Source organism: Triturus cristatus, chromosome 8, assembly GCF_964204655.1.
Source record: "Triturus cristatus chromosome 8, aTriCri1.1, whole genome shotgun sequence".
Classification (NCBI taxonomy): domain Eukaryota; kingdom Metazoa; phylum Chordata; class Amphibia; order Caudata; family Salamandridae; genus Triturus; species Triturus cristatus.
Genome location: NC_140591.1, coordinates 1,151,971,457 through 1,151,998,945, shown reverse-complemented (window position 1 = coordinate 1,151,998,945; position 27,489 = coordinate 1,151,971,457). Strand labels below are relative to the sequence as shown.

The 27,489-nt window shown below is 42.0% G+C and overlaps 1 long non-coding RNA gene across 1 annotated transcript in view; it reads left to right on the top strand.

The window, feature by feature from the left end:
- LOC146805525 (uncharacterized) overlaps window positions 1-26,869 on the top strand; it is a 36,841-nt gene extending 9,972 nt beyond the window's left edge. The window contains exons 3-5 of the long non-coding RNA XR_014967467.1: window positions 7,559-7,628; window positions 25,981-26,056; window positions 26,661-26,869. This is a non-coding gene — a long non-coding RNA (uncharacterized LOC146805525). The remainder of the gene's footprint in view (window positions 1-7,558; window positions 7,629-25,980; window positions 26,057-26,660) is intronic.
- Window positions 26,870-27,489: the final 620 nt, after the last annotated feature.

The window sequence follows — 27,489 nt, the reverse complement described above, 5'->3', positions numbered from 1 at the left end:
TGGCATCAGTTTCCTTCCCTCCTTCGACAAGAGATGACCTAAGTAGGTCACTTCTTGTCGACAATATTGCAGCTTAGAGAGAGACACTTTGTGATGGAAAGCAGATAAATGGCGCAACAATGACAATGTGGCTTCTTTGCAAATCTTTTCAGTATCTGCGGCGATTAGTAAATCGTCCACGTATTGAATCAGAATAGCGCCACTAGGTAAAACAAGTGCATCAAGCTGTGCTTTCAAAGCTTGACTGTATATGGATGGACTCTCACAGTAGCCCTGGGGAGCGCGTTTGAAGCGGAAGCTTCGGCCTCCCAGACTAAAGCCAAAAATATCTCTGCTCTCCTTTGCAATTGGGATGCTAAAGAAAGCATTCTTTAAATCGATCACTGAAAACCATGCAGCAGAGGCTGGAATCATCGTTAACAAGGCAGTTATATCAGGGACAACCGGAAACTGTGGCACAACAATCTTATTAACCTCTCTAAGATCAATCACAAATCTGTAAACAGGTGGCTGTGAAGGGTCCGTTCGTTTTAAGACAGGTAAAATCGGACTATTGCAAACGTTGCCTCTTGTTTCTTCAATCACACCCTTATTAATCAAGTCGCTGACAATGTCTAACAATGCTTTTTGGCCTTCATTAGAGATCTTGTACTGTGGAATACGTGGCAGTCTGACATTAGCCTTTAAAGTCACCACGTATGGCGGTATCTCCAAGAGGCCCACATCATTGGGACCAGTAGCCCAAAGGGCATCCGGAAGGGATGACAATTCAGGTGGCATTGTATTTTTAGACAAGTACATTGGGGAAATCCCTTTCTTACCTAATGTAAGTTGTACTCCTGAAGGAGAACAATACAGTGTAGCGTGCAATCTTTTCAACAAATCTAATCCTAGCAAATTCTCACCACAACCTGTCGTCAGAATCAGGGGTGCTTTCAACTCGCAAGGCCCAATAGAAAGTGACATGGGACTAGAAATCGGGTTCCTAACCGAGGCGCCAGAAAAACCTACTGAAACATTTATATCGCCAGACAAAGGTGCGCCAGGGAGTTTTGAATGCATGATTGAACTCTTTGCAGCACCAGTGTCTAGCAGAAAGGGCTCCGTTACATTTTCTGTAGTTACCTTAACATACGGTCCACTCTGATCCACTGGCACTGAAACAACTCCCTCTCTCTGTCTACGGCTGTCCTAGTAATCATTATTTTCTGCATCGCCGTCCTTTGCATAATAATCAATATTGTAATACTGAGCTGTATTACTAGTCGCGTTAGCTTGCTGGTCAAAACTATTGATGGTATTTTGAGGCGGCAGAGGACGCGCGTTCTGGGGAGCATTTCCACGCCCTCTGCCTCTAGGAGCTTGCTGACCACCCCTACCTCTTGCGCCATAAGCATTACCGTTCCGCTGCATTAATTTAGGGCAACTATATTTAAAATGACCTTCCTCTTTGCAGTATGAACATTGGTTGGGACCTACAGGGACACGTGGTTGATAATACCCATTCATTTGCTGATTGTTCTGAAATTGTTGGGGTTGGTGATAGACACCTTGGGGTTGCCTATAATTATTCTGACCTCCACGTGGCGGATAGGCCTGCTGCAAAAGGACCTTCGTCTTTAGTTCCTTCGTTTTCTTTTCTGTTCTATCCTTTTCATCTTTATCTCTGTTTTCATAATACTGTGCAGTAGCCAGTATTTGCGCTGAAGAGGAAACAGCCCAAGAACTTTCTGAATCTTTTAACTTTTTACACAGGTCAGGAAGTAGATTCTGCACAAACTTATCCACAAATAACCGTTGGCCACCCTCAGTACTCATATCTTGCCCACTGTGGTCAACAAACGTTTCTTCAAACCTAGTAAAGAAGTCTGACACTGTCTCATCTTTCTTCTGCTTGCATGCAGATAACTTGTCCCAATTTACACGCATCGCGGGCATTATTGTCTTCATATACGTGATGATTCTACCAGGCAGTTCTGCTACTAAAGGCTCAGGTTTCGCACCACCAGTTTGTCTAGCATCAGCAGCGATGATGTTAGCCTATGTGTCTCCTAGTTCTGCAGCATGATCCGTATTACGTATGGATCCCCACAAGGGCTGTGGAACCACATTCCCAAACAGCATATCTACATCAGCCAGATTCATTACACAAGATTCTGCAGTCTGTGACAACTCCTTATAATAACCAGTAGGGTTTTTACGGGGATCAGGCAATGACTGCTTGAGTGCTAACACCTCAGATCTTTTCCATGGAACATGTACCCAAATACGCTGGAAATGTGCTACGACAGGTGGAATAGCATTTGCATCAGCGGGTCTCCAAACTGGGGGAACCTCACGCATCGGATATTGGCGTGCTTTTACCCTCTTTCCCACAGAAACATCAGGTTCAAACAACGACCGTTGACAATCATCATTCCTGAAAGACAATACAACCGCAACTGCTTTATCTACCTCGCGATCCACAATTATACCAGTTCCAAAGTCAAACCTCACTCTACACAACTCCTGCGGGCTCGGGTCTTTACCACTATCCTCCAATTCTTCACAGAGAATTTCGCACATTTTCTCAAACACATATCTCTGTTTTGGGGCATCCCACTGATGGAAAACGTTGACAACTGATTCCACATCATACAGTGAAGGGAAAACAATCCATCTACGCGCCATACTATCTATTACCTTTTTCTCATCAGGGTTAGGCAATTGACTACGCAGTTGCTTATGCTGTAAACCAGGAGTCGCACCAGATGACTCAAAAAGAGGCGACATTAATGTAGTAACCACATTAGCTAAGCGCTGTCGCGCTGAAGGAGAAGCTGAGGCGAAAACAGGGGGAAAAACAGAGGGAAGAAAAGAGGATGCAGAAACAGGTACTGGAGTGGTGGAAGGAAGAGTGTCAGGGGAGGCAGCTGCTGAATTAGGCAAAGTCGCAGGAAGCGCGGGGGCAGTCGGGAACACAACTGGCGGCCCTTGAGAGGGCTGCGCTATATGGACAAGAGCCGGCTGCGCAGCAGCTGGCGGTAGCGGCAAGGCTTGCAGTATATTAACTGGAGGTGGCATATTCACAAGCTGGGGAGGTGCCGTGGCATTTTGAGCATACGGGGGTGGTGAACTCAACAAATGCGACATCAGGGGATCTTTCTCCTTTTCTTCTAACTCATTCTGCTTAGAGTGTGGTAAGGCTGGGTAACATTTGTCGATCCCTAACTTACGCTGCCTGTGCAATTGCTCATTCATCTGCTCCTCCTCATTATCTTTAAATTGTACAGCTGCTTGCATTACTGTCATACCTCTCTCCCTTTTATTCTTTTTCGCTAGCTTAATTTCCTTCTGTTTGGCTTCCTTTCGCCATAAGCGGAAAGAGTCAAACATCGCCGGCCGGGCTTTCTTTTTGAACAATTTAATTTCTAAATTATCTAAAATATCGGTATCGAAACTACCATTTTGGGGCCATTTTAAAACACCGTCTTTCCTGGTGTAGTGGATCCATACTTCGTTATATGCAATGGGGCCTACGCCATGCTTTACATAGAGCTCATAAGTTGGAGTTCCAACCGGAGGGACCGGGCATGATTCCTCCAGCTGGAAATCTTTTCCACAACCCAAACAGAATAATCTACCAAATATTCTAGAACCAGGCATCTTTGCTCACTAGTCTAGATCCAAACGTCAAAGGATTATCAATTACGATAGTCTCGTGAATACACGAGTCCTCTGGCTTTGGCGTTTGCAAACTCCAAATTACCAAATCAAACGATCCCGAGGGATACCAAAACAAATGGGAGACGCTCCACTTATACTTAACTGAATATTGCTGATCGGTGGCGTCACCAGAAGACTCTCTCGATTGTTTCGCTCTCTCAAAACTCGTCAAGGGTCCAAAACAGGTCGATTAATCAGGGCAGCAGTCCTTCGTAGCCGTCGGGACGCGGAGAACCTCGCAGAAAAGACTTTCGGACCACGTCGACATGCAGGGGTCGATGAAGTGGCGGCCTTCCTCCGGAATTTCCACACGAAGCTCCTCACGAACCTCTGGCTTGGACTGGTACCGCTGAAATCGGTCCGAGTTGGGCGCCAAACTGAAGTACTGGGTATTTTAGTCCCAGCGGTGCAGGGGCACACACCCTATGACTTCTGGGTTCACCCTGTTCCAGACCTACAGAAACACAGAGTCTTCTGGGTGAAGTCAAAGATCGTTTATTGGCTGCAGACCAATTACAGGTATCCTAGAAGTACAACAGCGTGTATGTTCTCAGGAGACTGCTGAAAATCATAGAAACGGACTTCATCTTAAATACGCTTTTCCCTGCCTCAAGCATACATTCCTAGGTTTTATGATACGGTAATAAACAAGTGTACATTACAAAGAAAAGGCAGAGTCATGATGACCATCCCACATTCCAGTTCGGCCAGCCCACAATGATTTACACAGTAAGGTTCAGATCCCACATTTGATATCAATAGGCCCCAATAAAACACGGGCAGCTCCTGTTTTGGGAAACAAGTCATAAAGCAAGAACAGTCAGGTGTGAAAGAGATTAGCCGGAGGCTCGTGTAGAATGAAAGGGTTTTATGATGGGTTAAACCCTGATGCTAATCACAGGTGGACGGAGGAAGGGGAGCTCGTGAGACCAGTTTGACCTGGGGCAGCAGAGCCAGCTGCCCAGGTCACAGAGAAGTCACGGGAAAGCACATGTACTGTAAGGCCCGTATCTGCTCCATTATAGCCTATGTGAGGGCAATCACAAGATGGCCACTGCCTCCAAAATGGAACCCGCGTAGTGAAGCAGAATAACGTGTACACAGTGCATTCATAGCTAGAACGATATATAAAGCACTCGTACATACCGCATTAATCATTTGCGGTTCGCCAATACCAGGATAGACAGGGGTAGGGCCCTGTCCCCTACGCGGTCACAGAGATTAAAGTACGACAGATGGCGGATTCTCAAGTCCTGCACTTGTGGACTTGTCATGAAACGAGGGGGACCGGAGCCACATGTAGATATTGGTCGCATTGCAGCAAACCTGCCTACCACTTTTGAACTATTTCAGTTTCAATATTGCAACAATGGTGCTTGGGATATTACGGACATTGCAGTGACCCACTGGGGTTTTTTAACGGGACTCAAGCCTGGCTCAACATTGAGGAACTACTATAACCAGCAAGCCATGCAAACTGTGAACGCCCATTTGGGCGGGGCTTACATTTACAATAAATGTCCTGAAAACGATCTGCTTCATCTGTGCACCTGTGTAATGAATTGCCTGCCAGTGATCAAGGGTTTGTTAAACTCAAAACGCGTTTGGCTCCAAAAGAGGAAGCGTGGCAGAAGCGCTGTGTTGCTACCGCCTGTGGCAGCAGTATGGATATGCCCCCTCGTGTGTGACTGCTTCAGTGGGGCAACTCTTGGTGTTTATGTTAAGCGGCCTGTCTAGCCGCGAAGCAGTCCCGCCGCCGTGGATGGCGGATTCTCAAGTCCTGCACTTGTGGACTTGTCATGAAACGAGGGGGACCGGAGCCACAGGTAGATATTGGTCGCATAGCAGCAAACCTGCCTACCGCTTTAGAACTATTTCAGTTTCAATATTGCAACAATGGTGCTTGGGATATTACGGACATTGCAGTGACCCACTGGGGTTTTTTAACGGGACTCAAGCCTGGCTTAACATTGAGGAACTACTATAACCAGCAAGCCATGCAAACTGTGAACGCCCATTTGGGCGGGGCTTACATTTACAATAACTGTCCTGAAAACGATCTGCTTCGTCTGTGCACCTGTTTAATGAATTGCCTCCCCCTCCCCAAAATGATTTTTTTTTTTTTAAATAAAAAAGGGCCGGCCCCGGGGGATGGGGTCTCCGGGTCATAAGTGGCCACAAGAGGGGGGAAAGGCAGCCCCCTCCAAATAAAAAAAAAAGGCCCATGCCCCGCTGGATGGGGTCCCCAGAGCATATTATGGTCTCAGGAGAGGTCCGATTTATTTTTTATTTTTTTTATTTTTTTTTACATATTGGGGGCAGGCCCTGGGGAATGGGATCCCCAGGGCCAAAAAATTAGAAAAAGAAGGGGAGCTACACAGCCCCTCTTCTTACAAAAAAAATAATAAGAATTTAAAAAACGGGATCGCGGATGGAGGCCACGCCCCCTCATTGCACCACTCTGCAAACGCTCCCCCTGGCGCGTTTGCAGAGGGGGAACAAATTCCCCTTGAACACTGGGGGTCCCTGGGGGCCAAAGAGCCCACCAGGTACCTCCAGTGTGCGCCAGGGAGCTGCGTTGCAGAGAGGTGTTCTGAGGCCACGCTCCTTTTACACCTATCTGCAACACAGCTCTATGGCGCTTACTGGAGGTAGCTGGTGGGCTAGTTGCACCCCAGGGACCTTCAGTATTCAAGGGGAGTTAATCCCCCAACTTAAAACGCACCACGGGGCGCGTTTGCACAGTGGTGAACGAAGGGGGAGTGGCCTGAGGTGATATGTCTGCAAACACACCCTGTGGCACGTTTTAAGTTAGAGAATTAATTCCTTGTCAATACTGAGGGTCCCTGGGGGCCAACTAGCCCATCAGGTACCTCCAGTAAGCACCACGGAGCTGCGTTGCAGAGTGTTATAAAAAGGGGCGTGGCCTCTAAACACCTCTCTGCAACGCAGCCTCCTGGCACATACTGGAGGTACCTGGTGGGCTAGTTGGCCCCCAGGGACCCACAGGATTGAGGAGGAATTAATTCTCTAACTTAAAACGCGCCACAGGGTGTGTTTGCAGGCACATCACCTCAGGCCACGCCCCCTTCGTTCACCACTGTGCAAACGCGCCCTGTGGCGCGTTGTAAGTTGGGGAATTAATTCTCTTTCAATACTGAGTGTCCCTGAGGGACAAATAGCCCAACAGGTATCTCCAGTATGCGCCAGGGAGCTGCGTTGCAGACAGGTGTTCGGAGGCCATGCCCCTTTTTACACCTCTCTGCAACGCAGCTCTGTGGCGCTTACTGGAGGTACCTAGTGGGTTAGTTTGACCCTAGGGGCCCTTAGGATTGAAGGGGACTTAATCTCTCAACTTAGAACGGTGACCGGGCATGTTTACACAGTGGTGAAGGGAGGGGACGGGGCCTGACGTGATGTGTGCAAACACGCCCTGTGGCGCGTTTTTAAGTTGGGGAAAAAATTCCACTTGAAACCTGAGGGACCATGGGGGCCAAGTAGCCCACCAGGTACTTCCAGGAAGCGCCACTGCGCTGCGTTGCAGAGAGGTGGTGCAGGCCGTGCCCCTTTTGACATCTTTCTGCTATGCAGCTCTGTGGCGCTTAGTGGATGGACTACGAATTCCGATTTACTCACCTGTTATCAGGAGAGACCTCAGTGCTGCATCTTTGAGCCCAGTACTGATCCTGAAAAGTAATTCTAACCATACTTACCAGTAACTTGTATTTCCTTCCATAGGAATCCATTGTCTGGTTTTCACCTGAAAAGTTTCCAAGTGACTATTTTCACAAACTAAAAATATTCCTTAAAAATCGCCTGTATGACTTAAATGCATTCTTTCAACTGTTTACAGGAGATGCACCAGTGCTGGATCCAGGATCCACCACTGATTAAGAAAAAGTGACGAACACGCTACTTACCTGGTAAGTGAATTTCCTTCCATAGGTTAACATTGACTGGTTTCACTTGGAAATTCTTCTAAGTGTGGAGTTTTGGAACTTTAAAATATTCCTATAAAATTAGCAGAACTACGAATTCCGATTTACTAACCTGTTATCAGGAGAGACCTCAGTGCTGCATCTTTGAGCCTAGCACTGACCCTGAAAAGTAATTCTAATCGTACTTATCAGTAACTTGTATTTCTTTCCATAGGAATCCATTGTCTGGTTTTCAGCACAAAAGTTTCTAAGTGTCTATTTTCACAAAATAAAAATATTCCTTAAAAATCGCCTGTATGACTTAAATGCATTCTTTCAACTGTTTACAGGAGATGCACCAGCCCTGGATCGAGGATCCACCACTGAGTAAGAAAAAGTGACAATAACACTACTTACCTGCTAAGTGAATTTCCTCCCGTAGGATAACATTGGTGATTCTATGTGAAACAATTTCTAAGTGTCAACTTTTAAAATACAATAACATTCCTTAAAAATCACTACTTTAACCAAAACGCTTTTACTCAACTGTTTACAGGAGATGTCCAAGGACTGAATCTAGGATCCAGTCCTGTGGTTAGAAAAGTAATTCATAAAGTAACTAATTGCATTTGACTAGAAATTCACATTGAGCTCAATGGTGCATTGTGTTTGAAATTGTGTTGCCCATTGCAACAACTGTAACTACTGTACATAAAGGTTTATTGCCTATTTGCAAAGTATTTAAACTAAAGTAATTAATTCTGCCAAAGTATATTTTGTACTTAATGTAAAAATGTAATTATAATGTAATTTAAAAAATAAAATATCTAAAAATAAATAGTGTAAAAAAATGTAGGAAATCAGTAACAAAAAAATCAATATAACAATTAAAACATTTAAAAATTGGACTTTACAAAACCTTTGAAATTCACAGAAAAACCATAGGTTTCAGGCGCGTTATAGTTAGTTGGACATTTCTCTCGTACAAAACCATTGTAATTCCCCCATTATAGTTAGTTCAGCTAACTATATCTCGCGCGTCCGCAATGCACTGCTGATGACGTCACATATTACATCACTCATGACATGGTCAGTGACATCACTGATGACATCACTGATGACATCATCCTTGTGATAGTGGCAGACCTCCTCTCACCATAATAGAACCTTTGATACACACACTCAAAAATAGAAACAAACATTTTCAAATGAATGGACATAGCAATACCAGTTACAACACACCAATTCAGTAATTCCAAGATCTACACACATATCCACTCATTCACCAACAGTCCTATACAGTCACTCATACATGTACTCACTCATCATGTACTTATACACCTATACATTCTGTTACACAGTGACACTCATCCATAGAGTTACTCAGACACATAGTCACACATGCAAACAAAGTATCAAACATCCATTAAATTGCATATATACACTTAAACACACACCACCACACTTACTGCTACAGAAACATACAGATACTTACTCTCTTAAACAATCACTTATAGAAACACAGACTAATTTATACAGGAACTCTTCCAATCTCTCACTCTCACATATACTCACTTATATACACCAATACTCACAGATACTAGTTTACAACATATGTAGTTCCTCATGAAGACACTATTGAGACAGTCATTCATACTAACATACCCATACACACACTCATCCACCCATACAGTGCTACACACATGCTGTCTCCAACACATACAAACAGTGAGTCACTCATTCATGCATCTATGCACTATGTAATACCCCCCACCGAACCATACAGACACTCATACTGATACTCCAAAAACCAACTAATAATCTAGCTAGACACTCATGTAGCTACTCAACAACCCATGCAGCCACTTATACACAAAGTGAGAGAATAATACAGATATTTACATATTTAAAGATTACTTACTAACCCATGTATTCACGAAGATACAGTTAATCAGTCAGTTATTGAATCAATTTTCCCCCCAAAAATGCATCCATTTAGACACTAATATACCCATTTATTCTTCCATCGACCTTGAGATATACATATATAAAACATTTGATTTTCAGAAAAACACACATTCACTGGATGATGTCATCCGTGATGTCATTTGAGATGTCATCAGTGATGTCACTGACCATGTCATGAGTGATGTAATATGTGACGTCATCAGCAGTGCATTGCGGACGCGCAAGATATAGTTAGCTGAACTAACTATAACGGGGGAATTTCAATGGTTTTGTACGAGGGAAATTTCCAACTATCTATAACGCACCTGAAACCTATGGATTTTTCAGTGAAAATATATGCGCCAAGGTGTATTAAACAATGACTGACTGTATAATTGAGTGACTATACGTCTCTCAGTGAATGTATCGGTGAGTGACTAATCTGCGTGAATGTCTGTATCAGTCTGTCAGTTGGTGTGTAAATGGTTGCATGGGTTGGTGAGTAGCTGCTTGAGTGTCTATATGGGTTATTGGTTCATTTTCTATGTACCTTTATGAGTAAAAATAAATAATGTATTGTAAGAATAAGCTTTAATTTTTCTTGCATATTATGGCAACTGGACTTTTATTTAAGCCCCAACCTATTTGTAACTTCCGTCCACAAATCACATTAGTTGATGTCAGTCTCTACCTTGTTTAAATGAAGGACTGTTTGCACTTAAAACTTTACTGGTAGCTAATGTTTGCTCCATATAACTATTAAAATACTGAATAAGACTTGTGTCCAGGACTAGAGCATCTCTATTTTGTACATGCACATTTAGTCTATCTATCCTGTATATGTTTGTGGGCCATTTACTACCTTGTTTTCTAAAATGATCTTTGGTTTTATAGACTAATTTGAGGAGCAGTAGCTGGAAAGGTATCATCAGTGATGTCATCAATGAAATCATTTGAGATATCATCAGTGATGTCATCAATAATGTAAATGAATATGTCAAGAGTGATGAAATACATGAGATCCTAAGCAGTGCATGGCAGAGGATCAAGTTATAGTTAGGTCATTGAACTATCACTGATGAAGTTTAGTGTTCTTTTTGTTTTTTAAATCAGAACTACAATGTCAATTTACCCCTTGGTATTTTCATTACCTTTCTAAGTTTTTTTTAAATGTACGCTAAGATCTTATTACTATACCTAACAATAACTTAACTTCTAGTGTTTTTGTAGTAAAAAAAACAATACTATATATATATATATATCTATATATATATATCTATATATATATATATATAAATATATATTATTTATTTATTTATTTATTTTCTACTGGCGGTCGCCAGTAGATAGTTATAGTTAGGACCTGGTTTCCATAGGAAAAGCGTTTTTTTGTTTTCCCAATAACTTTGGCGCCGGTTGACAATCTTCGCGAAATTTTCAAAACTGATGGCCCACTCTGGTCAGCTCCTATCCTGAAAGTTTCAGGGTGATTTGCCAAGCAGGGGCCGAGAAAAAAGGGGGTCCCAAAACATGTTTATTTCATGTTATTTTCCATAGGAAACTTTAGACATGGCTACAGCTCGAACTGCTGAACGGAATTACACCAAATTTGGCAAAAAGGTAGCCCTTGGTTCAGAAGGAGACCTTTTTGTTAAATGGTGTAAATCAGTTCAGTTGTTCCTGAGAAATTAAAAAACATAGAGGTTGAAAAATGCATTTCCCATAGGAAACTTTAGACATGGCTACAGCTTGAACTGTTGAACGGAATTACACCAAATTTGGCAAAAAGGTAGTGCTTGGTTCAGAAAGTGTTCTTTTTTTTTAAAATGGTGTAAATCCATTCAGTAGTTTTTGAGATATTAAAGGAAAAAAATCTTTATATATCTAGGCGGAACCTAAATACACAAGCAGAAGCTTGGCTCTAATTGGCTGCCAACACTTGAATCCAGCCTAGCAACGCAGCACATGTGCTGCTCACTACACAAACACCACTACACTACCCTAAACACTAAAACAATACCCCAGCATGACCCCCTACACTACCCAAACATTACTGTACTACCCTAAACCCTAAAACACTACCCCCAGCATGACCCCCTACATTACCCAAACATCACTGCACTACCCTAAAACCTTAAACACTACCCCCAGCACGACGATCCCCTGCACTCCCAAACAACACTGCGCTACCCTAAACCCGAAAACACTACCTCCAGCATGACCCCCTACACTACCCAAACACCCAGCGCTACCCTAAACCCTAAAACACTACCCCCAGCACAACCTCCTACACTACCCAAACACCAATGCGCTACGCTAAACCCTAAATCTACCACCAGCATGACACCCTACACTACACAAACACCACTGTACTACCGTAAAACCTAAAACATGACCCCCTATACTACCAAAACACAACTGCACTACCCTAAACACTAAAACATGACCCCCTACACTACAAAGACACCACTGCCCTACCCTCAAATCTAAAACACTATCCCCAGCATGACCCCCTACACTACAAAAACACCACTGCACTACCCTAAAGCCTAAAACACTACACCCTACACTACAAAAACACCACTGCCCTACCCTCAAATCTAAAACACTACCCCCAAGCATGAACACCTACGCTACCCAAACACCACTGCACTACCCTAAAACACTACCCCCCTACACTACACAAACACCACTGTGCTACCCTAAACCCTAAAACACTACCCCTAGCTCTACCCCCTATACTACCCAAACACCACTGCGCTACCCTAAATCCTAAAACACTACCCCAGCACAACCCCCTTAACTACGCAAACACCACTGCGCTACCCTAAACCCTAAAACACTACCCCAGCACGACTCCCTACACTACCCAAACATCACTGCGCTACCCTAAACCCTGAATCTACCCCCCGCCCAACCCCCTACACTACCCAGACACCACTGTGCTACCCTAAACCCTAAAACACTACCCCCAGCAGGACCCCGTATGCTACCCAAACACTACTGCGCTACCCTAAACCCTAAAACACTACCCCAGCACGACTCACTACACTACACAAACACCACTGCGCTACCCTGAACCCTATAACACTACCCCCAGCACAACCCCCTACACTACCCGTACACCACTGCGCTACCAGAAACCCTAAAACACTAACCCCAGCACAACCGCCTACACTACCCAAACACCACTGCGCTACCCTAAACCCTAAAATACTACCCCCAGCATGACCCCCTACACTATCCAAACACCACTGCACTACCCTCAACCCTAAAATACGACCCTCTACACTACCCAAACACTACTGCACTACCCTAAAACACGTCCCCCTACACTACACAAACAGCACTGCACTACCCTAAAACACTACCACAAGCATGACCCCCTGCGTTACCCAAACACCACTGCGCTACCCTAAAACCTAAAACACTACCCCCAGCACGACCCCTACACTACCCAAACACCACTGCACTACCCTAAACCCCAAAACACTACCCCCAGCATGACCCCCCTACACTACACAAACACCACTTCACTACCCTAAAACACTGCCCCCAGCACAACCCCCTACACTACCCAAACACCACTGCACTACCCTAAATTTCTACTCCCTGCATGACCCCCTACACTACCCAAACACCACTGCACTACCATAATCCCTAAAACACTACCCCAGCACAACCCTCTACATTACACAAACAGCACTGCACTACCCTAAACCCTAAAACACTGCCCCCAGCATGACCCCCTACTCTACAGAAACACCACCGCACTACCCTAAACCACTACCCCAGCATGACTCCCCACACTACCCAAACACCACCGCACTACCCTAAACCCTAAAACACTACCCCCAGCATGACCCCCTATGCTACCCAAATACAACTGCACTATCCTAAACCCTAAAACACTACACTCAGCACGACCCCCTACACTACAAAAACACCACTGCACTACCCTAAAACACTACCCCAGCACACCCTCCTATACTATTCAAACACCACTGCACTACCCTAAGCCCTAGAAAAGTACCCCCCACCCCTTGCCCAATCCCCCTTACCTGTCACTATTCATGGTTCCTGCTTCACGTCGTCTCTGAGGGGCGGTGCATGTCGTTGTGAGGAAACGGAACAGCCTATGTTTCCTTACAACGACGTGGATCGTCTACATTTTTTTAGAACGTATGGTCATTTACCATACATACCTTTACAACCAAATTAATTGTAAAGGCATGCATGGTAAATGACCATACGTTCTAAAATAATGCGTAGTAATGATTTTACGATGTACAATGCATGCATGGTAATGCATGCATTGTATTGGTGTTGCGAAGTAAAAAAGTCGTTGTAACAGCTGTTTACCGATTGAAGCTGGCCCCTGTTCTTCAGTGAGTCTTTTAATTGATCAGGAGGAAGGAATATGCTTTTTTACCGAAAAGGGCATTCCTGACTGTTGTATTGTGAAAGTGTCTGCGTGGCCTGGTTTCACTACCGGTGAGAGAGTGGAAGAGTCTGTTTCGATCTAAAGGAGTTCTGTTTTTGGACGGGACTGGCACAACACGTCATCAGAAAACACAGCAAATGGAAAGCATCCTCCCTGAAGTGTGGAGCAGTGCCATGAGAGGTCAACGAGTGTGGGTTCCACCGCAGTTTGACCGTACTGTGCCGTTCTAGGTTACAGGAGGCAGAAGCGGCATCCATCGCAGGTCCTCTTGTACACTAAAAAAGGACCAAACAATGCTTTCCTTTCTTTTCTTCTTCTGCTGCACCATCTGTTCTTCCTCCTCTACTGCATGTTGATCAACTTCGGCAAAACTAGAAGCCATAGTTGTATTAAAAATAAACAAACACACAAAAAATGTATTTCAATATAAAGAGAAGCAAGAAACAGGTCTTCTCTCTATCAAGGACACAAAGTAAGGGAAATATCAGAAGGATAGATCCTCCCTCTTTCACAATGAAATTGATTTCAACCAATCCGATTCCTTTTTTCTTTTGCTGACATGAAGTCGCGTAGGGTGTACGCACTCGTCACGCACCCGTGAAAATCGTATATATCATTATACACTATAAACAAAAATTTCTATAAACTTTTAATAAGTATATTAGCAAAACTGTTCAGTCCAATGTATTCAAATTTTCTATATTAATTTTTTCAACTTTAAAAGTATGCCGAAGTCTCAACTTCGGCTCGATCTCAGCGCGATCATGGCACAACCCCGGAAATACGTGTGGGGAGATGTTCCCACATTAAGCGGCTACACCACACATTTCTTAACTTTACTTTCGTCGAAATTATATTGAAAATAATACTTTAAAAATACTTTTATTAATAAATTTAGACACACACTTAAAGGAAAACTTTTTTTTATAATTAATTTAAAGATATTTCATACTTTACAAATTATGCCAAAGTCACGACCCCAGCGCGACTTTTCAAAATGGCTACCGGAATGCGCGCAGCCATTGTGTAGGATGCGCGAAGGTTGCGCGACTTCTGTATAATATTTTTTTTAAAAGAATGAATATAGTTTTCCTAACTGAAAATGATTCACAATTTTTTTAAATATATATATGTATAGAAATTTATAAAAAATCATAGGATTGAGGTACATTAGACTTACAAATTTTCTTTTAAAAACCTTTGAAATTCACTGGAAAAACCATAGGTTTCAGGAACGTTATAGTTAGTTGGACATTTCACTCGTACAAAACCATAGAAATTCCGGTGTTATAGATAGTTCAGCTAACTATAACTCGTGCCCCCCGCAATGCACTGCTGATGACGTCACATATTACATCATTCATGACATGGTCAGTGACATCACTGATGACATCTCAAATGACATCACTGATGACATCATCCACGTGAAAATCTGATGCACCTCCTCACACCTGAATATAACCTTTGATACACCCACTCTAAAATACAGACTACCATTTTCAAAAAAATATACACATCAATACCAGTTACTAAATACATGCTGATTGATTCCTAGGTCTACACACGCATCCACTCTTTCACCCGTACAGTCACTCATACATGCAGTCACTCATCAATACAATATCATATACACTCATACACCTATACAGACACTGCCACATATCCAGCTACTCACACACCTAGTCAGTCATGCAAAGAATCAATCATACTTCCTTTTAATCACCTATTCAGACACCACCTCACTTCTTCATACAGATACTAACACATAATTACTCTCTATTAGAATCACTGATAAAATACACACTCATCCATGCAGCCACTCTCACAATTACTGACTCTCGCATATAGTTATTTATATACACCATGTTATGTTATGTTACGTTAGAACTATATTTCTTGAGCGCACGGCTACCCAGAACGGGTGTCCCGGCGCTTTGGCAGAGAGTCCTGAACACAACCAAGAAAAAACCCAGCGGCAGAAACACTGTAGGCCCACTGGTTAGGCGGAGAAGAGGAGCGTCTTGAGCTCCTTTCTAAAGGCCAGAAGATTGTTAGCCTTGCGGAGTGACAGAGGGAGCTCATTCCACAAACTGGCCGCCATAAACTGGAAAGACCGGCCTCCCATCCGCACGCGTTTGATCACTGGTACCTCCACTTTAGCCAGGTCAGCAGATCTCAAACTCCTCCGGGGAACGTAGAGAGCAATCCGCTTCCTGAGGTAAGCTGGGCCAATGCAGTGGAGGGCTTTAAACGCCAACGTGAGGACCTTGAAACTAATTCTGCTAGGGATAGACAGCCAATGCAGCCTACCGCGCAGTAGAGAGGCACTGGCTCTCCGTGGAAGGCCAAAGATGGCTCTGGCCGCCGAGTTTTGGACAACTTGCAATCTGGATACCAGATATTTAGGCAGACCAGAGAAAAGTGCGTTAGCGTAGTCTAAACGCGAGCCCACAAGTGCTTGCACGATGTTCTTGCGATATTGAAGGGAAAGCAGTGGGAGAAATTTCCTCACCATCTTCAAGATACCGAAACATTTCCCTGCCAGGCCCGTGATGTGGGGACGAAAAGAAAGACTATCGTCAAATACCACACCCAGATTTTTTACTTGGGCAGATGGTTTCTCAGGGGGGAACATGTCGGAAGGCCACCACGATTTCCAGACAGGGTCCTCAGCGCAGCCAAAAAAGAGCAACTCGGACTTATCCGAGTTACATTTCAGGTTCTGGTGCTGAAACCATGCAAAAACAGCACTCAGGCAGTCTCTGATTCTGTCGCCATTAAAAACCTCTCCCTTCCATCACTCACATATACTGCCTTTTACATATGTGCTTACTTGCACATGTACCACTGAGACATCCATTCACTCACCAACACACCCATACACATGCTCAACCACCCATACAGCTGTTTCCACATGCACTCTTTCACCCATACACCCAGTGAATCAACCACTCACACATCTATACACAGTCACAGTCACACACCCCCCACCCACCCACACACACACACTCAGGCAGGCATACAAATGTTCAGGCAAGCAATCAATAACCCATATAGACACTCCTGCAGCTACTCATCAACCCATGCAGCAGCTTACACAACAACAGACTGACTGATACAGACTTTCACACAGTTTAGTCACTAACCCATGCATTCAGAAAGACACATTTAATCACTCACTTATACAGTCAGTCATGTACTCCTCCATACAGACACTTATACACCCACTCATTCTTCAGTACAGCTTGGCATATATATAAAATAAATTTAAACTTTACGGAAACACACAGACACTGGATGATGTCATCAGTGATGTCATCAGTTATGTCACTGACCATGTCATGAATGAAGTAATATGTGACGTCATCAGCAGTGCATTAAGGTGGTGCGAGTTATAGTTAGCTGAACTAACTATAACACCGGAATTTCTATGGTTTTGTACGAGTGAAATGTCCAACTAACTATAACGTTCCTGAAAACTATGTTTTTTCAGTGAATATATATATATATATATATATATATATATATATATATATATAATTACCTACTGGCAGTCACCAGTTGGTAGTTATAGTTAGGACCTATTTTCCATAGGAAATCTGCAACATTCTATTTGGAATAACGTTGACGCCGATTGACGAATCCTCGCAAAAATTCCAAACTTTTGGCCAGCTCCGGTCTGCTCCTATCCTGAAAATTTCACGGTGATTCGTCAAGCGGGGGGCCGAGAAAAAAGGGGGGTCCCAAAACACGTTTTCCCCATGCCTTTTCCCATAGGATCTGTTGACGCAGCTACAGCCCGAACTGCTGAACGGAATTACACCAAATTTGGCAAAGAGGTAGTCCTCAGTTCAGACTCGTGCCTTTTACTTAAAAGGTGTAAATCCGTTCAGTAGTTCTTGAGAAAATTAGAGTTAAAAAGATAGATATATCTGGGCGGAGCCTAACCACACATCTCATCGTGAGATCTGATTGGCTGTCAGCACTTCATCCAAAAAGTGTTGGCAGCCATCTTGGGACCAATATACATGATAGCACCTCATTAAAAAGCATTGCAGTTAATAGAAGGTTTTAAGACTTTAGTTACATTATAAATCATTTGTTGATGGTACCATACTCATTTTAGGAATTGTGGTGTGTTCTAAGGTGATTTAACAATGTGAAAAAGCCTTCAGCTGTGATATCATGAATCATGTTTGAGAGAGAATTATTTTCACATGCTTTTCCCACAGAGGTTTGGAAGGTGATCTGTAAGCTAAACTGAGAGCATATTTTCTGTAAATTCACATTATCTTTCTTAGTCATGTGAGAATGAAGTCTGACATTCTCAGTAAAACATGTATATCCAACAAGGGCAGAGACTGTCAGTTGATTCCTTTGTGTTCTACTGCAGCTTCGCAGAGTGTTCTAAAGAACAACTAGAGCGCAAACACTCCTACTTATGATAAACGTATGGCACACCTGAAGCCGTCTTGATTGGAATAAAGTGGTAACTCTTAAAACATTTAATTTAAAAAGGAACAAAATGAAGGGGTTCATTTTGCCATAGAATGTATGATTAGTGCTGCAGAATGAAAAAGTAGGACACATTTTGAGAGACTTCTCAAATCCTCTTCTATTTCATTAAAGAATTCTGAAATGCAGACTGAAACATGCACTTTCAATACCAGCAGCAGACTTCCCTGGTGAGCAGTAGCTTTACTACAGTGATCTAATGAGCAACTAGAGTGCTAACATTCTGAATTTATGGCAAATGTGTGACACATCTGAATGCCTTCTTCATTGAAGCAAAGTAAAAAACTGACAGTATGCCTACTGAGGAGACTGTAGCAAATGAGGAAATTAGGAAATTCATAACCAGTCTCCCAAGAAGGCCACCGGAGTCAAGAGCCCAAATGTAGCACAAATATCACCGAGATGTAGCCCAAGTATAGCCCAATGACAGAAATCCCAGAGTGTTTTAAAGAACAACTAGAGCGCAAACACTCCTACTTATGATAAACGTATGGCACACCTGAAGCCATCTTGATTGGAATAAAGTGGTAACACTTAAAACATTTAATTTGCAAAGGAACAAAATGAGGGGGTTCATTTTGCCATAGAAATTATGATTAGTGCTGCAGAAAGAAAAATTATGGCACATTTTGACTTCTCAAATCCTCTTCTATTTCATTAAAAAGTTCGGACATGCAGACTGAAACATGCACTTTGAATACCAGCAGCAGACTTTCCTGGTGAGCAGTAGCTTTACTACAGTGATCTAATGAGCAACTAGAGTGCTACCATTCAGAATTCATAGCAAATGTGTGATATCTGAATGCCTTCTTGATGGAACCAAAGTAAACAAGCATTGAAAATGCAATAGGTCTCACCCTCGTTTAAGTTAAAGCAATTCTGTTTGTCATTAGATGTCTTTTTAGCTTTGCTTTTATTAGTGTTTTTCAAAATTTCATGTACATAACATGCATATATGTATATGTATGCATGCATTTATATTTGTATTTATATAGATATGCAGATTATATATGTTTATGTGTATATATATATATATATATATAATATATATACACATACATATATATATATATATATATATGCATATGCATATATGTGCATATGTGTGCAGGTAGAGGTAGAGGTGTAGAGGTAGAGACGTAGAGGTAGAGAGAGAGAGGTAGAGAGTAGTAGAGAGAGAGGTAGAGAGTAGAGGATGAGTAATAGAGAGTAGAGAGTGTAGTAGAGAGTAGTAGAGAGAGCAGGAGAGAGTGAGAAGTAGAGAGTAGTAGAGAGTAGTAGAGAGTAGTAGAGAGTAGTAGAGAATGAGTAGTAGAGTGAGTAGTATAGAGTAGTGGAGAGAGTGAGTAGTATGAAGTAGTAGAGAGAGTGAGTAGTATAGAGTGAGTAGTATAGAGTGAGTAGTATAGAGTGAGTAGTATAGAGTGAGTAGTATAGAGTGAGTAGTATAGAGTGAGTAGTATAGAGTGAGGGAGTAGTATAGAGGGAGTAGTATAGAGGGAGTAGTATAGAGGGAGTAGTATAGAGGGAGTAGTATAGAGGGAGTAGTAGAGAGTGAGTAGTAGAGAGTGTATTAGAGAGTGGAGTAGTGGAGAGCGAGTAGTGGAGAGCGAGTAGTGGAGAGCGAGTAGTAGAGAGCGAGTAGTAGAGAGCGAGTAGTAGAGAGCGAGCAGTAGAGAGTGTGCAGTAGAGAGCGTGCAGTAGAGAGCGTGCAGTAGAGAGCGTGCAGTAGAGAGTGAGCAGTAGAGAGTGAGCGGTAGAGAGTAGGAGAGAGTAGTAGAGTGAGTAGTAGAGAATAGTAGAGAGCGAGTAGTAGAGTAGTAGAGAGTGAGTAGTAGTAGCAGAGTGAGTAGTAGCAGAGTGAGTAGTAGCAGAGTGAGTAGTAGCAGAGTGAGTAGTAGAGAGTGAGTAGTAGAGAGTGAGTAGTAGAGTGAGTAGTAGAGTGAGTAGTAGAGTGTAGTAGAGAGAGAGCAGAGAGTGGTAGAGAGCAGCAGAGAGTAGGAGAGTGAGTAGTATTGAGTAGTAGAGAGTGAGTAGTAGAGAGTAGTAGTAGAGAGTAGTAGCGAGTGAGTAGTAGAGAGTAGTAGCGAGTGAGTAGTAGAGTAGTAGCGAGAGAGTAGTAGAGAGTAGTAGAGTGAGTCGTAGAGAGTGAGTGGTAGAGAGTAGCGAGTGAGTGGTAGAGAGTAGTATAGAGTGAGTAGTATAGAGTGAGTAGTATAGAGTGAGTAGTAGAGAGTGAGTAGTAGAGAGTGAGTAGTAGAGAGTGAGTAGTAGAGAGTGAGTAGTAGAGAATGAGTAGTAGAGGGTAGTAGAGAATGAGTAGTAGAGAGTAGTAGAGAATGAGTAGTAGAGAGTAGTAGAGAATGAGTAGTAGAGTGAGTAGTATAGAGTAGTAGAGAGAGTGAGTAGTATAGAGTAGTAGAGAGAGTGAGTAGTATAGAGTAGTAGAGAGAGTGAGTAGTATAGAGTGAGTAGTATAGAGTGAGTAGTATAGTAGTAGAGAGTGAGTAGTAGAGAGTAGTAGAGGGTAGTAGAGAATGAGTAGTAGAGGGTAGTAGAGAATGAGTAGTAGAGAATGAGTAGTAGAGAGTAGTAGAGAATGAGTAGTAGAGAGTAGTAGAGAATGAGTAGTAGTGTGAGTAGTATAGAGTAGTAGAGAGAGTGAGTAGTATAGAGTAGTAGAGAGAGTGAGTAGTAGAGAGAGTGAGTAGTAGAGAGAGTGAGTAGTAGTTGAGTGAGTAGTAGTTGAGTGAGTAGTAGAGAGTGAGTAGTAGAGAGTGAGTAGTAGAGAGTGAGTAGTAGAGAGTGAGTAGATAGAGTAGTAGTAAATAGAGTAGTAGTAGACGGTGAGTAGTAGAAAGTAGTAGAGCTTGAGTAGTAGAGCTTGAGTTGTATAGAGTGAGTAGTATAGAGTGAGTAGTATAGAGTGAGTAGTATAGAGTGAGTAGTATAGAGTGAGTAGTAGTAGACAGTGAGTAGTAGAGCTTGAGTAGTAGAGCTTGAGTAGTAGAGAGTAGTAGAGATTAGTATAGAGTGAGTAGTATAAAGTGAGTAGTATAGAGTGAGTAGTATAGAATGAGTAGTATAGAATGAGTAGTATAGAGTGAGTAGTATAGAGTGAGTAGTATAGAGTGAGTAGTATAGAGTGAGTAGTATAGAGTGAGTAGTATAGAGGGTAGTAGAGAATAAGTAGTAGAGGGTAGTAGAGAATGAGTAGTAGAGGGTAGTAGAGAATGAGTAGTAGAGTGAGTAGTATAGAGTAGTAGAGTGAGTAGTATAGAGTAGTAGAGTGAGTAGTATAGAGTAGTAGAGAGAGTGAGTAGTAGAGAGAGTGAGTAGTAGAGAGAGTGAGTAGTAGAGAGAGTGAGTAGTAGAGAGAGTGAGTAGTAGAGAGAGTGAATAGTAGAGAGAGTGAGTAGTTGAGTGAGTAGTAGTTCAGTGAGTAGTTGAGTTAGTAGTAGAGAGTAGTAGATTAGTAGAGAGTGAGTAGTAGAGAGTAGTAGAGAGTGAGTAGTAGAGTCAGTAGTAGAGAGTAGTCAGTCAGTGTCAGTCAATCAGTGTCAGTCAGTGTCAGTCAATCAGTGTCAATCAGTGTCAGTCAGTCAGTGTCAGTCAGTGTCAGTCAGTCAGTGTCAGTCAGTGTCAGTCAGTCAGTGTCAGTCAGTGTCAGTCAGTCAGTCAGTGTCAGTCAGTCAGAGTCAGTCAGTGTCAGTCAGTCAGTGTTAGAGTCAGTCAGTGTCAGTCAGTCAGTGTCAGTCAGTCAGTGTCAGTGTCAGTCAGTCAGTGTCAGTCAGTCAGTGTCAGTGTCAGTCAGTCAGTGTCAGTCAGTGTCAGTCAGTGTCAGTCAGTGTCAGTCAGTGTCAGTCAGTCAGTGTCAGTCAGTGTCAGTCAGTCAGTGTCAGTCAGTGTCAGTCAGTGTCAGTCAGTGTCAGTCAGTGTCAGTCAGTGTCAGTCAGTGTCAGTCAGTCAGTGTCAGTCAGTGTCAGTCAGTGTCAGTCAGTGTCAGTCAGTGTCAGTCAGTGTCAGTCAGTGTCAGTCAGTCAGTGTCAGTCAGTGTCAGTCAGTGTCTGTCAGTTTCAGTCAGTGTCTGTCAGTTTCAGTCAGTGTCAGTCAGTGTCAGTCAGTCAGTGTCAGTCAGTCAGTGTCAGAGTCAGTGTCAGTGTCAGTGTCAGTCAGTCAGTGTCAGTCAGTGTCAGTCAGTGTCAGTCAGTGTCAGTCAGTGTCAGTCAGTGTCAGTCAGTGTCAGTCAGTGTCAGTCAGTGTCAGTCAGTCAGTGTCAGTCAGTCAGTCAGTCAGTGTCAGTCAGTCAGTGTCAGTCAGTGTCAGTCAGTCAGTGTCAGTGTCAGTCAGTGTCAGTCAGTCAGTGTCAGTGTCAGTCAGTGTCAGTCAGTCAGTGTCAGTGTCAGTCAGTGTCAGTCAGTCAGTCAGTGTCAGTCAGTCAGTGTCAGAGTCAGTGTCAGTGTCAGTGTCAGTCAGTCAGTGTCAGTCAGTGTCAGTCAGTGTCAGTCAGTGTCAGTCAGTGTCAGTCAGTGTCAGTCAGTGTCAGTCAGTCAGTGTCAGTCAGTCAGTCAGTCAGTGTCAGTCAGTCAGTGTCAGTCAGTGTCAGTCAGTCAGTGTCAGTGTCAGTCAGTGTCAGTCAGTCAGTGTCAGTGTCAGTCAGTGTCAGTCAGTCAGTGTCAGTGTCAGTCAGTGTCAGTCAGTCAGTGTCAGTGTCAGTCAGTGTCAGTCAGTCAGTGTCAGTGTCAGTGTCAGTGTCAGTCAGTGTCAGTCAGTCAGTGTCAGTGTCAGTGTCAGTGTCAGTGTCAGTGTCAGTGTCAGTGTCAGTCAGTCAGTGTCAGTGTCAGTGTCAGTGTCAGTGTCAGTCAGTCAGTGTCAGTGTCCCAGTCAGTCAGTGTCAGCTAGAGCAGCTCTGCTGACCTGGTTCTCTGGCTCTAAAGCAACTCTGCTGACCTGGTTCTCTGGCTCTAAAGCAACTCTGCTGACCTGGTTCTCTCTCTCTAAAGCAGCTCTGCTGACCTGGTTCTCTCCCTCTAAAGCAGCTCTACTGACCTGGTTTCTCTGGCTCTGCAGCAGCTCTGCAGACCTGGTTCTCTGGCTCTAGAGCAGCTCTGTTGACCTGGTTCTCTGGCTCTAAAGCAGCTCCGCTGACCCAGTTCTATGGCTCTGAAGCAGTTTGGCATTAATAGGAATAAGAAATTCAGCAACAATTCACGAGAATACGCAATAAATTGCTTTATCAACTGCAATACCGATTTCACGGTATATATGATTATATGTGCCTGCCAGAAAAAATACTTTGGGAGCAGTATACGCAGTTTGAAACTGCGTATACAAGAACATGCAAGAGCTATAAAAAATGGCAATGACAAATATCCAGTTTCAATACATGTTCAATGTGAACACCCCAATGACAAAAATTTCAAATTCATTGGTATCGATCATGTTAAGATGCCAGAACGTGGAGGCGATAGACAATTGATCTTGCGACAACGAGAGGCGTCATGGATATGTCGTCTTAGAACTGTGCAGTTTGGTCTTAATATCTATGATGAGATGCATCACTTCCTATGATCTAACTGGGGAAGGGAGTGATCCACATATGTTATGACTATGTCGCGCCATACATTTACCTAACTTGATCTGTCTATAAAAGTCTGTAACAGCACACCGATTAGCCACCTTATTTAATCTCTTTGAATTCTGTGTTCAATTGAATATATGAATATGAATCAATAACTATTATATAAAGACATGTTATGACAATGAATTAGTATAATATTGTTCTAAACACCTTTTACCGATATATTGACACGCTGACTTTCTAAAGATACCTAACGTGTACACCAATTCTGTTAAAAACTTGCCCATACCTTACCTTATGCACACTAATCATTAATAAACATAAATAGATATTTTAAAGTAATGAATAAATCATATACTGTTTCAAACGGATTTGCTATGGCTTCAATATTCACGGCATTGTATTTGATGCCAACAATATATCTATTCATGAGTTATTAAACCCGTATAATTTGTTATTATATATTTGGAATGTTGTTCTTGATAAGTTGGCTGGCCTTCACCTGTTTACTAAGATATATGCTTTAATTACATTAGACGATTTTACCACTCTAAGATGGCCGCGCTAGTAGTCCCGACACCTTTGTCAAAACGAACCAGGTGCCATGTAGGGCACGTGATATGAATAAATTTAGGTGTTGGGTTTAAATTGTTATAAAACGGAATGAAAGAAACTAAGCAACTAACTATAAAAAGTAAATTTTTATAGTTTGAATATTGCCCAGAATACTTTAATTAGCTTTCACCTTTAATTTTATGCGATGATGTTTACAGCATATGTGATCTTTACACCATTCCAAGATGGCCGATAGTGTTGCACCAACATTTTTGACAAACACTCTAAACGAGATACAGGGCACGTGACACTGGTATCATCGGGCGCCGGATTTAAAAAGCCGAGGTCAATACGCACACGGCTTCGCTGAAATCATGTCCTGAGTCGGTGGTTACCAGATCGTCACAAGTAAGTTGATTAGATAGAAAATCCCTGTTTAACTGAAATGCAATATGGGCTTGGTACAGTTGGAGGTTTAAAAGAGGAGGACTTTTCACATTTTAATTAGCGTACTCGTTTAAACAGATGCACGCGGTTTTTGTCGATTCTAAATAGACGTAACTAACTCCGCGAGTATTTTACACCGACACGGGTTGGGTGGGGTGTAAATACAAGAGGCACGATCTTTATGATCGGTTGTGCTCTTGCAATTCTCCGTTACACGCGGTCATAGTTCATTTCCGAATATATGTGAAAAGATGATGAGATCGTTTAGTACATGCGAATATGATCTCGTATGGAGCAAAGATTGCTAATTGGTGTTATGAGGCCCACATAGGCGGACATTTACATAGCACCTGTATTTTAGTTATATATGGAGCGAAGACTCTTAATTGGTGTCACGATGACGTATACAAGTAGACATTTATTCTTTAATATGGAAAAATATTTCTTTCTATGTTATCGTGTTAATAAGTGAGAACAAGGAAAAATGTTTCTATGTTAATTTTGAAATTTGTCTGTTTCATTGTCACTTCTCTAAAGATAATTTGGCCATATCATAAGCCCAAAATGTGACTACAGTATTGATCCATTTATAAAACATGTTATGTATTATAGCTTTTAAAATGGAATTTATGTTTTAATATTTATTCTTAGCAATGGAACTACATGATTATGTAGTACGGTTTTATTCTTTAAAAAAGTTTAGTGTACCAATAAATGGACATCACTACTGACTAATATGGTCAAGCAAAAACTATTTTGGTATGAAGATGCAAAACGTCATTAAGTATAAAATTAGAAACATAACAAATATGGAATGAATATTTAAAGACTATATAAATATATTTATTATAGAATACTTTATGACTTAGATAAAACCTGAATCGTGGAAACCATATCCAAAAGAGCGGCAAGACAGAAAAGAATCATACTCACCATATCATTGAGGTATGCAAATTAGATATGACTTGAAAGGATGACATGTAATAGCGATGTAAATGTTTATTCCTGACCTGTGTTAAGATTACCTTATACAATGTGAAGTTATTCAGAAGTTAAATGCACATATAATATACTCAGATTTATCGAATTGCATATCATAGAGTCAGCTCGCACTGCATGATTTCAGCGGCATAAGACAATTTGAGCATAGGATAGTGGCAATGAGGATATGACATTGGATGATAACAACACTATGTACTTTTTAATGAAGCTAGATGTACCTAAAAAGTCTTTACCCAATATGTGTTTTGTAGGCAAGTATGATATCACATATTTGTGAGTTAAGGCACTCATGAATGTATTTATGAAGTCATCAATGCAGAGAATAGTTATTACTGAGAAACAGTAACACTGATGTTTTCTCATGCCTTCCATAGGCTGGGCCCTCCGTCTGTGCATGTAAAATGCTTTGTGAATGATATGGTCAATGTAGAACTATACAGATATGTCATGTTTTTGTTTTGTGAAGGAATCAAAAATGATTTTCAAACAATGTTTAGAGATGCTAACATTGAATCCTAAAATTCTTTCGTGTATGCTCTTTTGATAGCCCTGAAGAAGTCTCATGGGAGACGAAACGCGTTGGCTATGGCTATGAAAATATGAAATATGACATGGAAGAAATCTTCACTCAAAATCAATAAAGAAGAAAAAATCTTTACATGTTATATGTGTCGTATGCTTTATCAGAAGTTTACTTGTTACCTGGAAAAGATACAAAAGTGTATAGGTACTTGGAGACCTTACGAAAGTACATAGTGCTGAACCTCCCGTGTATCCAAATAATATAAATATATTAAAATAAAAAATGAAAACAAGAAAATTAATCAATATTTCAGTTTTAATAATAAAAAATGTGTGCAATTTTCAGAAAAATATATAATTTTATTTAATGAATAAAATATTTATAAATAAACAGTTAAAAAACTGTAGAAAATCAGTACAAAAAAATAGATATAACTACTATCACACTTAAAAGTTAGCATTTAAAAAACCTTAGAAATTCACAGAAAGAACCATAGGTTTCAGGGGTGTTATAGTTAGCTGCCCATTTCACTCATACAAAACCATAGAAATTCCTCCGTTATAGTTAGTTCTGCTTACTATAACTCACACGCCCGCAATGCACTGCTGATGATGTCACATATTGCATCATTCATGACATGGTCAGTGACATCACTGATGACATCACTGATGACATCTCAGATGACATCTCAAGTGACATCACTGATGACATCATCCACTTGACAATCTGATACACCTCATCATACACTAGTATAACCTTTCATCACTCACTGTAAAATACAGAGTACCATATTTGAAACCATTGACACACCAATACCAGTTACTACATACCCACTCACTGATTCCTAAGTCTA